We start from the raw sequence: 16,373 nt of genomic DNA, 5'->3' as shown, positions 1-16,373 counted from the left end.
GTATATGGAGTTTTAATATTGTTACATTTTATTTTTCAACAGTTTTTATATATGTGAGAGTGTATTTTATGTTGAATGTGAGTTTTCTGCATGATTACCATCTGTTTGAGTGCTAATCAGCACAAATCAGCTCACTATTACTGTATGATCAGGGCTATCAAAGTGAACGCGTCTATATGAATAGAGAGAATGGATTATTTACTTTATGGCACATTTACATTTGCATTTACATATATTCATTTAGCAGATGCTTTTATCCAAAGCAACTAACAAATGAGGACAGTGGAAGCAATCAAAAACAACAAAAAGAGCAATGATATATAAGTGCTATAACAAGTCTCAGTTAGGTTAACGCAGTACATGTAGCATGGGCTTTTAAATAATATAATAAATAAAAAGAAAACCGATAGAATAAAAAAAGGAATAGAGCAAGCTAGTGTTATAGGTCTCTACACACACACACACACACACGCACACACACACACACATATATACAGTACAGACCAAAAGTTTGGAAACATTACTATTTTTTATGTTTTTGAAAGAAGTTTCTTCTGCTCATCAAGCCTGCATTTATTTGATCAAAAATACAGAAAAAAATGTAATATTGTGATATATTATTACAACTTAAAATAATTGTTTTTAAATTTATTATACTTTAAATGATAATTTATTTCTGTGATGCAAAGCTGAATTTTTAGGATCATTATCACATGATCCATTAGAAATCATTCAAATATGATGATTCATTATCAAAGTTGGAAACAGTTCTGCTGCTTAATATTTTTTTTTTTTTAGAACATGTAATACTTTTTTAGGATACTTTGATGAATAAAAAGTAAAAAAAAAAAGAAGAAAAAAAAGAAGCTATGTTTTTTAATATACATATACATATAATTTTTTTAATAAAATCAATACTTTTATTCAGCAAGGATGTGTTAAATTGATAAAAAAAAGTGATAGTAAAGAAAATATATTATTAGAATATATATTACTAGAATTTTTTATTTTATTTTGAATAAATACATTTCTTTTTAACCTTTTATTCTTAGAATATATTAGACAGCAGAACTGTTTCCGACACTCATAATACATCAGAATATTAGAATGATTTCTAAATGATCATGTGATCAGGCTGGAGTAATGATACTGAAAATTCAGCTTTGCATCACATGAATAAATTATTTTTTTGAAGGTATATTCAAATAGAAAACTATTATTTTAAGTTGTAATAATATTTCACAATATTACTGTTTATTTCTGTATTTTTGATCAAATAATATATACACACACACAATTGCATAATAAATGCATATACACACACACACAATTGCATCATAAATGAAAAGAAAATAGAATACAAAAAGATTAGAAAGGTAGTTACATTTTTTTTTTAAAGAATAGAATTAGAATAGGGAGTGTTAAAGTTAGAGGGTCAAATAAAGATGTGAGAGATGGGTTTTAAGCCGATATTTGAAGATGGCTAAGGACTCAGCTGCTCGGATTGAGTTGGGGAGGTCATTCCACCAGGAGGGAACATTTCATTTAAAAGTCCGTAAAAGAGACTTTGTGCTTCTTTGGGACTAAATAGTTTGTAGAAGCCTTCAATACAGTCGGTAAATATTTATTTATATATGGGGGGTGGGAGGTGTAGACATAGTCTCATAAAAATATTTGCAGGAGTCTCATTTTTCATGATATCTTATTCAGATTTGAAATAGAATCTCATGGGAGTTTAGCTGTGCTCTTCCACACTAGGCAGAGATTTGAAAGTCTGGCAGTGTGGGCATACTCGTTCCCCAATTCATTTTTGATGCAGCTCAAGTTCCTGAAGAGCAATGTCTAAGGTAATGTATGTAACCCTGGTTACTCAAAGGAACGAGACGCTGGTGCCGCAGTGCCACACTTCCGGCATCTCTGGTTGGCGCTTGCTTCATCCTTTGAGGCTGGTTGCTGGCTTCGCTGCCCGTGCTTTTATGCTTCCTGGTCTCTTACGTACCCACCTATGATGTCTCGCCCATCCATTGGACTGATTGCATACGTTACTCAGAGAAGTCATGCTGGAGGCGTTCCTCAAAGCATTCTCGACGCAGCGTCTTGTTCCTTCGATGAACCAGGGTTACATACCTAACCTTTGACGTTTTTTTACCAACCTGCTGATACAGTTTATTTAGTCCTTTGGCAATTCCACAGGCTGAACCACTGTGAGGAAAACATCTTAACAATTGTAGCATATCAGACCTGAATCATACAAATTAAAGATTCAATCGGGAGCATGGTTGAAACATGAGGAGCCAAATTCCTCAGAAAGACAACAGGATGTTAATCAAATCCATGTGCCAGCCAGTCTGAAGCAAGATAACCAACCAACTCTTTCACAGAACAGCTTTCAACATTAACAACATTAGAACAATTTCACTTTGGAGAAGAGATTGTCATAGAAGACAAGAACCAGACTGAAATTCCTAAAGGGACCTTTTAACCTCTGGTCTCCACAGAACGTCATTATGTCATATAATGGCAGAGAAACTGTCTTTACAGATGTAGATGCACCAAAATGAACTCAAAAAGACTTCTTAACGAATACGAGTCCATTGCTTGACTCCATATTATATACAGTGGATACGGAAAGTATTCAAACCCCCTTAAATTGTACACTCTTTGTTATATTGCAGCCATTTGCTGAAATCATTTAAGTTAATTTTTTTTCATAATTTTTCCTCATTAATGTACATAGGGCTGCAACTAACGATTATTTTGATAATCGATTAATCTCTCGATTATTTTTACGATTAATCGGTTTATGTACTTATATTTTAGTTTTGCCCATTTTTTCCCCAAGTAAATTATTAATAAAGGGTCTTTATCATACAGCATATATTTTTAAGAGATTTTAACCATTTTGCATTGTCATATCCTCATAATAAAACAACTACAGGTATATTTTTGATGTGTTAGTAATCCTTTGTCGAACTCTCTGCAATCAAAACACTGACCATTACTCTAGCAAATTTCACAAGGAGATTTCAAATAATGTTTTCACCATGGCAGTCCTTAGAGCTCCTAAAGTAGTTTAACATCCCAAAAAAAGCTTAAGGAATCTTTCAGAACATATTTTCACGAAGAATAAGGATACAACTGAATAAAATTGCAGGACATTGCCTTTTATTATTTACTGGGAAACAGCTTTATAGCTTATGCTGTGAAATTGTAAACAATCCTTCGAAAAAAAGTGGCAATGGCATGAAACCTGAATGGAACTCAAATTTTAAAGTAAAATCCATCAGAAGGTTGTCCAGAAAAAAAAAAAAAAAATTGACACACACACAAAAAACCCTGCTGTGTGAAAAAGAGCAGTGAATACTTAGAAAAAAAAGTGCATTTCAAATATCTTTAAACATTTACCTCTCTCATTCAGTCATAATTAGGTTGCAAGACTGAAAGCGTGGTAAAGTTAGTTTTAGGTTTTATATTCGCTGGATATTCGCCCAGGCTTGCTTTAGGGACCGTCTGCAAATTTACCTCTGAGTACAAAACAAAGTCCAATAATTAATACAAATTATGTTTTCAATGCCACATTAAATGCGTTGTGGGCAAATTGACTGAAAATATTTAATCCAATATGTCGCTACAGACATTATATCCCTTACTTTATGTACAGTACACAAGCTATTTTCTTAAAAATATGTAATTCTCCAAAAGTTTTTTTTTAATGTTCCAAAGGTTGTATGACATGTGTAGTTACAAAACTGAATTACTACAGGTGAAATTTTGCCAATACCTCCCTTACTGTATGTACAGTAAATAATGATTCTTAGAAAATAATTACTGTAATTGACCTAAAGGGTGTTTTTATGTTCCAAATGTTGTAGTATGTTTTAGTTACAAAACTGACTTACTACAGGTGAAATTTTGCCAATATCTCCCTTACTGTACATACAGTACATATATATTCACCAAAAGGGTTTTTTCATTTTCAAAAGGTTGTAGTATGTTTGTAGTTATAAGACTGACTTACCACATGTAAACTTTTGCGAATATATAACTTACTGTACGTACAGTACATAATTATTCTTAAAAAACTATTCCTGTAAATAACCAAAAGAGTTTTTTCATGTTCCAAAGGTTGTAGTACGTTTGAAGTTACAAGACTTACTTACTACAGGTGAAAGTTTGCCAATATCTCCCTTAATGTACGTACAGTACATAATTATTCTTAAAAATAATTACTGTAAATCACCAAAAGGGTTTTTTCATGTTCCAAAGGTTGTAGTAGGTTTGTAGTTACAAGACTGATTTACTACAGGTGAAATTTTGTCAATATCTCCCTTACTGTACGTATAGTACTTAATTATTCTTAAAAACAATTACTGTAAATCACCAAAAGGGTTTTTTCATGTTCCACAGGTTGTAGTACGTTTGAAGTTACAAGACTTACTACAGGTGAAAGTTTGCCAACATCTCCCTTACTGTACGTACAGTACATAATTATTGTTAAATAAACAATTGCTGTAATTCATTAAAAGGGGTCTTTATGGTCCAAGGGTTGTCGTACATTCCTAGTGGCCAGACTGAATTACTACAGGTCAAAGTTTGCCAGTATCTCCCTTACTGTACATACAGTACATAATTATTCTTATAAAACAATTACTGTAATTCACCATAGGGTTTTTTATGTTCCAAAGGTTGTAGTACGTTTGTAGTTACAAGACTGACTTACTACAGGTGCAAGGTTGCAAATATCAGCCTTGCTGTGCATGCAGTACATAATTAACCTTCAAAACCATTACTGTAATTGACCAATAGGATTTTATCATGTTCCAAAGGCTGTAGTACATTTGTAGTTACGAGTCTGACTTACTACAGGTGCGATTTTGCCAATATTTTCCTTACTGTACATACAGTACATAATATTTTTTAGGAAAAAAATACTGTATTTCAGGCTGTTGAAACTTTGTAGTTAATAGACTGATTTACTATAGGTGAAATTTTGACAATTTCTATCTTACTGTACGTACAGTAGATGATTATTCTTTGAAAACAATTTGTGGTTTGCGGGGACTCTCCAAAGGTGTTATAGTTTTATACTATATAAACAGAAAACGAATGGCAACTTTAGAATTTCAGAAAACACAGTTTTTTTCTTTCTTTTTTTAAAGCCTTTTGTTTTACTTGTAACAACAATGAGTCTTACAGAATAATTAACTCAAATGATATATAGGGAATTTGAATAATTAATCAGGAATATGATTAATTTATATCTCAGATGACAGTTACATTAAATTTGATTGATTATGAAAAATAGCTCAATTGCCTATACCAATAAATAATCACAGGGCATTGTAATTTACTCATTAATATGTCAATATTCCATTCTTCATATCAATTGTTGTGATAGCTCTTACTGTAAATTACTGCAAATCAAACAGCGGTTTGTCCAGCAAGCCACTGTTGACTTATCAATTTTCAATAAAGTTATCACGCCTTATAATTCAAGGAAAAATATTCTCTGGCCATCAAAACATTATCCTATCCTTATGATAAATTTAGTTTCTAAATTTAGAGCTTGTAGCTAAAGATCAGAAATCTCAGTGACTCGTAATGTGAGTGGGGTGGAGTCCAAGCCAATAGTCGGTATATGGGTTTTAATAACTCAACTAGTAATACATCAAACTACAAATCACACAAAGTAAATATGCGTATGACAATACAAACAGTAAGCTTTATACAAGACATAACGGAATCCAAATAAGAGAGAGAGAGATAGAGAGAGAGAGAGAGAGAGAAGATAGAATGAGGTCACATCAGGAGCTCAGGTATGGAAATCATAGTCAGTAACTTTTGGAAGCCAACCACGATCAGATCATAGTAACACTTTAAAGCAGCATTTAAATCTCCATAGAAAACTGATACTTGCATGGCCCAATGTGATGCGCGTGCACGCTGCGCTTGATCTTGGCGTGAGCGTGTAGCACGTGGTCCTTTGTTCTGTCCTCGCGCGGTATTTGAAAGGTTCAACAAACAATGTTCCAGAATTCGTCTTCCTTGTGTGGAGAGGAGAATAGTCGAATAAACTTAGTAAAGAAAAGAAACAACAAAAACGAAAGCTTCCAAAGGAGCCATTAAAATGGCTTTTTCTCTCAGCCCCTGTGCTGAGGGGGGGCTTGCGCTATGAGCGCGGCCGCGCCGAGGGACTCGCTCAGGAGATTGTTTGAGAACGGAGAAGACAAAGAAGAGAAGGCGGACCTGGTTCGGTCGATTCTTATAGCTTGAAATGGTTCCCGCCCCTTTTTCGAGGGAACATCCAATGAACGTCCGCGATCTGAAGCGGAGGGAAAAGTTCCTTTGTCTCTGTGGAGACAACCCCCCGATGATCTAGGGCCTGTCCGATTCCATAAGGGATATTTCTAGCAAGTTTGTAATTCAGATTACATACATTTTTCATTACTTTGCTCTAGATAAATGGGTCTGTCAGAGCATGACGATTAGAACAATACTAAACATCATATATATATATATATATATATATATATATGTGATTAAAACATGAAGTTACATTCAAATGCAGAATTACACATATTTAAAGATTAACACACACTGCTAAATTGCAGATAGTCCCAATTTATATGGGAAACATCTAATGTACCAAAAAGGAATACGTAGTTCATTCATAAAACATAAAAACAAAAGGGTAATGAATACATTCCATAGAATGCATTGGGGAGAAGATTTGGCTTCTCTCCTCTCCCGTTGTCCAGGGTGGTCGTAAAGTTTTACGACCTGCAGGGGTGGGGGTTGCAGAAACATGGCTCTCTTTGAGAAAGTTAAAGTGAGGAGAGACATTTCCTAAAGTATAAGCTAGGAACTTATACTCTTCACATAACAAGGATTAACCATTTTTTGCAATCCATAAACATATTTAAAATACATATTATTAATAAAATGATGAAAGTAAGGTTTCTTTTTGTGTTCAGGAATTTGGTTGGGGGTTTTCATTTCTCCTTTGAGGCTCGCACGGGCATCGTAAATAATTTAAGTCCAGTCAGGCTGGCGCCAGGCCAGGCATTTAGTGCAAAACGGGTTTAATTTTTTTATGCCTGAATTTAACCCATGAATCGATGATCTGCATATCCGTTACATCTCCCCCTTTACGTCAGATGAAGTCCCTGTGTGGACATCATCGGACGGCAATCATCAGGATGGGCAGATGACAGGTGAATCGTGATAGTCCTGTAGCAGGTGGGTCATGATGACAGGTGGTTCCTGAAGCCGACGATTCAGCTTGATGGGGTTTCGGTGTTGTCTTTGACTTGGCACCCCCTTTCCGGGGATTCCATCGGAGACCTCCAGCCACAGTTGTCGTGAGTTTGGCTGTAGAGGTTTGCATCTGTTGAGTATCCTGTATAGGATGAAGGTCACGCCAAGAGTCAGGGCGGGACCAATGACGGTGGAGATGCACCGTGCAGTGTCGGGAGCAGTCCAGATTCGGACCGCAGATGACGGGTTCAAAACGGGCTGTCGAGGCTGTGCTTGGAGGGCTGTGTCGACAGGAGTAATGTCAATGTGTTGGGTGGTACCTTTCAGTACTTGGTCAAGCAGGTTGGCAAGGGTGGCGGTTTCATGCTGGTCGTAGGTCAGCGTAGCTGAGCGCACAGGAGTGTTGACGAGCCATCTGTTACCCACAATCTCTGCTTGCGTTTCTGTGACTTGTGTACGACGCTTGGCTTCGGCAGGGCAGCGCGTATCGCTGACCCAGGGTTGCAGCTCGCAGATTCCTTCAGAGTTGTGTCTGAGGAAGGGTTTGCGAAGGCAGAGATAATGAATGTCTTTGGACAAAGTACACATGTGCATGTTTGGGGCCAGGTACCGCTGTGTGTCGCTGTCGTGGTAGGCCACCACATTTGGAATGTGTGTTTTGGTGTGGGTGTTGCTCTTCCACATCCTGACACTGACAATGTCTTTAGGTCTGTAGACTTGGCTTGACTCGCTGATGGATTGGTTCAGGAGCACGTTCACTTCTCTCGGTTTGGGGTTGACGTGACGTAGGAAGGTGCTATCCAGAGAGTTGGCCAGATGTATGTGTAGCAGGTCAGCTGGCATGGTGATGGCGTAAGACAGCACAGTTAACACAAGGCTTAAGGGTGTCATGCATGGTGGGGTTTTACTCGTGGTTAGGCTGTCATTGGAGAAGCTAACCTCCCACAGCATGTCTGTTGTTAACACTGTAAACAGCTGGGTCTGGGTAAAGTCCTTCTGGAAGACAGCAAACAGCGGTTTCAAGGAGTTTACGGTCTGGTTCGCTGCATTGACACTGGACATAACAATGTTAAACATTCTGGTGGCAGCAGCGGCTCTAAGCAAAGCTCCCGGGAACTGTTTGGAGCGGTGGTGGTGTCCACTTAACTCCATTTGTGTAACAGTCACTTTCTCATGTTGGCTGAACATGTGTTTTACATCGGCCTCAGTGTGAGTGAGGGAGTCCTCTCTCCATCGGAACCTTGTACAGCTGTATTCGGTTACAGTGCTGGGGTAGTGTGCCCTGTCATCGGTAGTCAGGAGTCTCAGCGGTTTTCTCGGTGGCAGCTGTCCTCTCTTTGGCTGACAGCACAGCACGGCAAACCACAGCAGCAACCTGGTACAGATAATAGGGAGAGAGAGAGAGAAAGGGGAGAAAGAAACAAACGAGGGCTGTCTTTGGTTGGACAGGGCAGCCTCTTTGCTTAGTGGGCGGCGACTGGGTTTAGCTCGCCCTCGCCCATGTTTTGCCACATCTTGCTGCTGGCATGACGCTTGCTTCAGTGTTTTGTCAGTGGTTCTGGTGCTGCATGGTGCAGCACATGCTGCGTCATGGAAATATATTGGCATTATCCCCCTTTTGCTCCGTGGCATTACACGCCCTGGCATTGTGATGTCAGACGGTGCACAACCCACAATATTGTTCTGTGCACGCAGCATGTTTTGTGTATCATGCAGTGGTCTGGGGCTTTGGTTGTCAGTGACTGTAGACTGGTTGCCAGGGTGGATGGAGGGGTCTAAGAGGTGGTAAAGCAAAGTCATTATCGAGGTTTCAGAAGCCCGCATGTCCGCTATGTTGGTCTATGTAGACAACGGAGCCAGCGTAAGCGATTCTGAGGTAGGCAGTTTAGCTAGTAAAGTTCTTATGCTGTGTGTAATCACTTCAACCTTGAATGTGGGTGGGTGGGTTGGGAGTGACCACAGAATGTTGTTTAGTGTGCCAGTTTTGGCAAGGGTGTCAGTGTGATCTTTAAAGTCCTTGTCTAGACTTGGTAACTTCGAGTGTCCTTTTGCCTTCTTCCAGTACCCGATCACATTGTGTGTTTTTGTGATGTTATCACCTTGCTGGAACAGGTGTTTGACATGCTTGTTGTTTGCAAGTGTGAGTCCGAGTTCTACACATTCAGGTGAGGGTTGGAAGAAAACCCAGCGTGTGGTGTAAGGTTTGATCACACTGCAGGTTGAGCCGAACAGCGACCCCTTTGGTGTAAGCTGGTACCACCGTACCCTGTTTGTTGACTAAGGTACAGAGGCATGAACTTGAGCCTGTCGTTAGGGTGTTGTACTCAAGGCTGGCTGCTGGGGTTCCCGTGACCTCTGTGACCTGACCGTCTGGCTCTGTGGGAGTTCCCATGACCTCTGCGACCTGACAGTTTGGCTCTAGCAACCTGTGTGGCTGGAGAGAAAGAGGTTCTCGCACTTGAGCAAAGTCTTTTAGCTGTTTGAAGTTCAGAAAAGGGTCAAAGTGTTCTAGCAGGTCTTTGTCGATGAGCAATGTATGAGTGTTCATTGGTGGGACATACATGGGATGTATTAGACTCATCGTGGTGGATTGTAAGGTGAATGGAAACAACCTGTTCAAACTGGATGTCATCCTGTCTGTACACCTGTACATTCAGTTCATAAGTTTGAGGTGTAAGAGTTCCACCTTGTCTCTTAGCTTCAAATTGGAGTCTTTTGAAAAGGTGAGATGAGATCACCGTCAGGTTTAATCCTGTGTCGATCAGGTCTTCCCTGTTGACTCCTTTTCGGCCCACCCCCATTTTGACAAGGCTGCCCAGGAATGTTGGCATCAGGGCAGGTGTGACGATCGGTGGGTGGTGAGGACCGGTCTTGTGTAGCTCGCTGCAAAGGCAGGTAGTCAAAACAGCATTTTCTGGTACCTTGTGTTTGTGGTACCTGGTGTGAGGACCTGTGCTGTCTCGTTCAGGGTGTGCAGCTGTTGACTGTGGAGCTTGGGTGTTGCTGTCCTCTTGTGCTGTGACAGATAGCTCTGTGGTCTGTAGATGACGGGCAGTGTTCTGGGTGCTTGGCTCATCTTCCTTGTGACTTTTCATGTGAAGAAGCACTTTCAGCACCCTCAGGATCTCTGCTGTCTCAGACGTGGCTGCACTGTGTTGCCCTCTGCTGGCTTGGAACGGTATTGACTCTCTGTAAAAATGTCTGTGACTGTGGTGTTGTAGGGCGCCATCTAGGGTTAACTCCAAGCAGTGCTCAGAGACAGAGACTTTGGGGTTTTTCAAATAGTCTCTTGCTTGGTGCAAGCATTGTGGGCTTAGTTCCGTAACTCTTGTGTAGTCCTGTTACGTGGACATGCTGGGACTAAACCATGAAGGTTTAGGGAGGAACAGAGTTTTTAAGTTGACATCCTGTTCCATACCTGGTTCGTTGCATGCTTGAAGTAGGTGGTTCGTAGCTGACTAAAGAAAGTCTGTGGGTTTTCAAATCGGCCCTGTTTGAGGTCAATAGCAATAAGGAGCCCATGGTCTGAGTTTGGATCAGAGAATTCAAGAATCAAAGTCTGTAGCAGTTGCTGGTAGTACGCTTTGACAGTCTCTGGTTGACGATCCAGAAAGCAATGCACATCACGGCTGGACGTTTTTTTTAACAGGTACAATGTGTTCACATCTGTCACGTTAGCGACAGTTTGCAAATGAAAGTCAATGGCTTGTAAAGAAGCATGAACGTCATGTCCTCCTGCAGGATCTGGATTGAATGTAGAGATGCTTCTGGCTAGCTTGTGAAGTTCTCTGTGAGCAGTGCAGGGTTTAGTGACATGCATTCTCTGGAAGGGTTCTCTTCCCTCCGTTGTTGACAGATGTTCTTGTAAGCTGGCTGGTGATTTCTTGAGCCGTGAGCTTACACCCCCTTTTTCAGCTCTGGGTTCTTGGCTGAAAGGGTTGGAGTGGCTGGCTGGGAGAAACTTTGTGGTGTGCGTTTCTCCGATGCAGCCACTCTGTAATCTGTGAAATTGTCTCAGTTCTGTGTGAACAGTGTCAAGTTCATCTTGGAGCTTGTCTCTCTGCCGAGTAAGCTTGTTGAATTAAGCTCGGGCCGCTTGCAAGTGTGTTTTGCAGGCCCAGGTTTTATAGTCTCTTTCTTTCAGTTCAGTCTCTGCTCTTTGTAGGAGAGCGCCACCTTGCTGGAGTTTTTTGTTGAGTTCTTTTCTGGCTTCTCTCTCCAGCTGTTCTCTTTGATCTGTGTCGAGGCGAAGATCTTGCAGGGCATTGTGAAGTCTTTCAACTCCTTTCTGTAGCTCTGGATCTGTATCGTCCTCTTTCTCGCGCTGGTTCTGGGTCTCGAGGAGGAGCTGATCAAGATGACTCTGGGTTGGGGCCTGGTCCTTCCAGGCCTCCTCCGCGATGTTGCTCCATTCACTGAGCCGTGCCTGGGCGACGAGAATGTGAACTAGACTTCCGAAGATCCTGGCAAGTTCTCTGTAGTAGTCGCTTTGGTTTGGATCGCGTGCCATCAGTTCATCTAGCTCGGTGTCTAGTTGCTCTGGGTGCTGCAGGTTACTGGCGTCCTTGGGCAGGAAGGGGGTCGTCACTGCTTTCAACCATGTCGAGAGGTGGCCCCCGTGGACTGCTGGACTGGATGCCTGGAACATCCTGACTCTCTGTTGGTGAGAGAAGCACAGCACACACACACAAAAAGACCAATGCAAGTTCGTTCTACGTTTAACGAGCTATATTCATACGGGCTGTGCCGTTTATGAGAATTTTGGGGCTAACTGATGCAAACAGTCAGACAGTTAAGTAGCCAATTAACTTGGGTCAACGAAGGACCTGAAATGGAGATTTGACAGGCAGTAGCCTAGTGGGTCGTGTGATGACACCGGCTGCTGGTTGTTCTACGATTTAACTTCGTTGGTGGCTCACAGGTTACTGTCTCTATGTGAAATGAAAGAAACAAATCACAACAGAACAGAGGGTAGAAAAAGATCAAAGTGAAACAACACTTGAAATGAGATAAAAAACAATAGAAACACAATGTGTTAGTGAGAATGAGGAGGCCTAAGCCTACTGCTAGGTTTTAAGATAGGGCCAACAGGTGAGTGGGCTATCTGGGTAGGAAACCTAGAGATATGGTGTGGCTTAAAGAAGCTAAAGGGTCGAACACTTAAAATATATCCGGGGGAATATCTAATATTCTGTGGCTTATAATAAGTGGATGGGTTTTATCACATTTGGTTCATCTGGTGGAATCCAGCGGCCTGGTCAGCCTCCCTGGCGCTCCCAAACACTCAACCGCAGTGTCCTTGGCCCTCCGTTACTCTGACGCTGCGCCCTCTCAAACAGCTTGTGACTTTTAACACAACCGGCAACACCAAGATGTCAACCGCCAGACAGCACTACAAAATTGGGCTGTTCCCCAGAACCCTCTCTTAGAAAAGAAAGTGGGCCCCGATTTAGCACCCGGTTTAGGTACTGGTCCCAGAGATTGCGTCGTGTGTCAGCTGGACTGATTGATCACCGTTGGAGTGCCAAATTGCTGATGTCTCCACTGCGTGCCGCAAACGGACAGAGATAAGAGGGACCGAGTTTCACTCACGGCCAGTGTTGGTAACGCCGGTCGGGCGGCCTTGCTCACTGGAAACCTGAGATGACTGTCCAATCACCGAGGGAGTTCTACAATCAAATACACAAAGGATGAACAAAGGAAACAAAGTTAATTAAGGTTTGGTTTGTTTAACATCAATTGAGTGACTATATATGTAGAGAGGAAAGGTAACAGCTTTACCTAATAATAATAAAACAAAACAAAGGAATTATGATAAAAATGGTAGTCATCAAAATAACCTAAGTCAAAAGAGAGAAGAAAAATAATAAACATCAAATTAAAAGGCAGGAATGAAACAAGGGAGAAGGAGTAGCTGGTTTTCACCACAGGGGGGGGGGGGGGAAGTACTGCTTCTCTGTCTTTAACCTGCTGAGCAGAAAACTTAATTCAAATTAAAAATTCAAAACTGGTTTAAATCAAAATTTAAAATAAGCATGTACGAATTAAAAGGAAAATTTGAATAATATCCTATAATAACCCATGATAGCTTGTAAGTTATCATTAATGATCATGAAATTAATCAAACAGGGTGAGATTAATCAAAAAGGGTAAAAGTGGACATGCAATTCAAAACAGAATGTAAAAGACAGAGGTCTGTTAGTCGATTTAACAGGAGACTGCCACTAGATGGCTTACCTTCTCAGTAGGTCAATCAGTGGTTGACCTGAAACATCTAGATTTCCACTATTAACCATTACATTTTAATTCAAATCATGTTTGAACCAAACTCAAAGTAAATGTAAACAGTCAAAGGCAGGGAACATTCTTTTGTTTCCCTGTAATACTATTCGCACTAGCAAAGCTGTAAATGCAAATACTTAAAGAGAATTCAGACATCTAATTCAAATACATCACAGGGGATTATAAATTAGCAATCAGAGCGCATTATCTGAAATGGCCACAGGATGGCAGCTTTGCACTCATGCAAGCTGGAATCAGAAAGCAGGGCGTACCCTGAACATTTCTAACCCACGCGTTCCCTCTGGTGTTTTGATAGAGGAATTACAATTTCAATATGACTTAGAGTTATCTGATCGTTTGTCAGGCTGATTTTCTGCATCAAAAATCACAAGTAACAAACCAAAGGTTTTAATCTCTGTGGTGCTATATTAACATAGGGTTCACTTCCAAAACACAAATGTAACAAAAACAGGAATTTTCCAACTGTTGACTCCAATAAACATTTATCAAAATAGCACTTATGATTTAAATGTTTTAGGTTTAAAAATTGGGTAGCTAGGCCAATTTTAGACCAGGAGTTTTTTATCGTTTATTTTTTTTGAATATCATGTGGTTTACCACGAATTCAATAACGATATTTAATAAGCAAGGCCTTTTTAACTGAATCAGAGGAACATCGCTCATGTTCAGATTTACATGTTGCAACTAATAAAAGATTTCTTCATCTTTTAATTATTCATATTAAAAATGTTCTCACTGTAAAAAGATCTTGATCTTTCTTAACAGGATACTTTTTAACATTATACTGCAGTTTACTTTCATTAAAAATAACAGTGACTATACTGTTAAGTTTCTACAAATATCTAGTGCGCTGACTGACCAGCTTTTTGCCTCAGTCAGTTGAGTGAGTTCGCGTCTTGCGACTTATCTCACAAGTAACGTTACATAATTTCATAGCGCACGTGCAGAAATTATTAAAAACCATATACACAGATTGATTGCTCACAAAACGAAGTTTGAAATGCCCGCGTTTCCTCCACCATAAATGTAACAACAATGAGTCTTACAGAATAATTAACTCAAATGATATATAGGGAATTTTAATAATTAATCAGGAATATGATTAATTTATATCTCAGATGACAGTTACATTAAATTTGATTGATTATGAAAAATAGCTCAATTGCCTATACCAATAAATAATCACAGGGCATTGTAATTTTCTCATTAATATGTCAATATTCCATTCTTCATATCAATTGTTGTGATAGCTCTTACTGTAAATTACTGCAAATCAAACAGCGCTTTGTCCAGCAAACCACTGTTGACTTATCAATTTTCAATAAAGTTATCACACCTTATAATTCAAGGAAAAATATTCTCTGGCCATGAAAACATTATCCTATCCTTATGATAAATTTAGTTTCTAAATTTAGAGCTTGTAGCTAAAGATCAGACATCTCAGTGACTCGTAATGTGAGTGGGGTGGAGTCCAAGCCAATCGTCGGTATATGGGTTTTAATAACTCAACTAGTAATACATCAAACTACAAATCACACAAAGTAAATATGCGTACGACAATACAAACAGTAAGCTTTATACAAGACATAACGGAATCCAAATAAGAGAGAGAGAGAGAGAGAGAGAGAGAGAGAGAGATAGAGAGAGAGAGAGAGAGAAGATAGAATGAGGTCACATCAGGAGCTCAGGTATGGAAATCATAGTCAGTAACTTTTGGAAGCCAACCACGATCAGATCATAGTAACACTTTAAAGCAGCATTTAAATCTCCATAGAAAACTGATACTTGTTGGCCCAATGTGATGCGCGTGCACGCTGCGCTTGATCTTGGCGTGAGCGTGTAGCACGTGGTCCTTTGTTCTGTCCTCGCGCGGTATTTGAAAGGTTCAACAAACAATGTTCCAGAATTCGTCTTCCTTGTGTGGAGAGGAGAATAGTCGAATAAACTTAGTAAAGAAAAGAAACAACAAAAACGAAAGCTTCCAAAGGAGCCATTAAAATGGCTTTTTCTCTCAGCCCCTGTGCTGAGGGGGGGATTGCGCTATGAGCGCGGCCGCGCCGAGGGACTCGCTCAGGAGAGCAGCGTGTTTGAGAACGGAGAAGACAAAGAAGAGAAGGCGGACCTGGTTCGGTCGATTCTTATAGCTTGAAATGGTTCCCGCCCCTTTTTCGAGGGAACATCCAATGAACGTCCGTTCATGACGATTAGAACAATACTAAACATCATATATATATATATATATATATATATATATATATATATATGTGATTAAAACATGAAGTTACATTCAAATGCAGAATTACACATATTTAAAGATTAACACACACTGCTAAATTGCAGATAGTCCCAATTTATATGGGAAACATCTAATGTACCAAAAAGGAATATGTAGTACATTTATAAAACATAAAAACAAAAGGGTAATGAATACATTCCATAGAATGCTTCTCTCCTCTCCCGTTGTCCAGGGTGGTCGTAAAGTTTTACGACCTGCAGGGGTGGGGGTTGCAGAAACATGGCTCTCTTTGAGAAAGTTAAAGTGAGGAGAGACATTTCCTAAAGTATAAGCTAGCAACTTATACTCTTCACATAACAAGGATTAACCATTTTATGCAATCCATAAACATATTTAAAATACATATTATTAATAAAATGATGAAAGTAAGGAACTTCCAAGAGAGGTTTCTTTTTGTGTTCAGGAATTTGGTTGGGGGTTTTCATTTCTCCTTTGAGGCTCGCACGGGCATCGTAAATAATTTAAGTCCAGTCAGGCTGGCGCCAGGCCAGGCATTTAGTGCAAAACGGGTTTAATT

General features: G+C 39.8%; 1 protein-coding gene across 14 annotated transcripts in view; it reads left to right on the top strand.

The window, feature by feature from the left end:
* Positions 1-16,373, top strand: part of LOC127944770 (NACHT, LRR and PYD domains-containing protein 12) — a 108,871-nt gene that overhangs the window by 68,769 nt on the left and 23,729 nt on the right. The window lies entirely within an intron of this gene.

Source organism: Carassius gibelio, chromosome A3 (genome assembly GCF_023724105.1).
Source record: "Carassius gibelio isolate Cgi1373 ecotype wild population from Czech Republic chromosome A3, carGib1.2-hapl.c, whole genome shotgun sequence".
Taxonomy (NCBI): Eukaryota; Metazoa; Chordata; class Actinopteri; order Cypriniformes; family Cyprinidae; genus Carassius; species Carassius gibelio.
The sequence above is the reverse complement of the archived record's forward strand: the minus strand, read 5'-3'. Positions and strand labels throughout refer to the sequence as shown.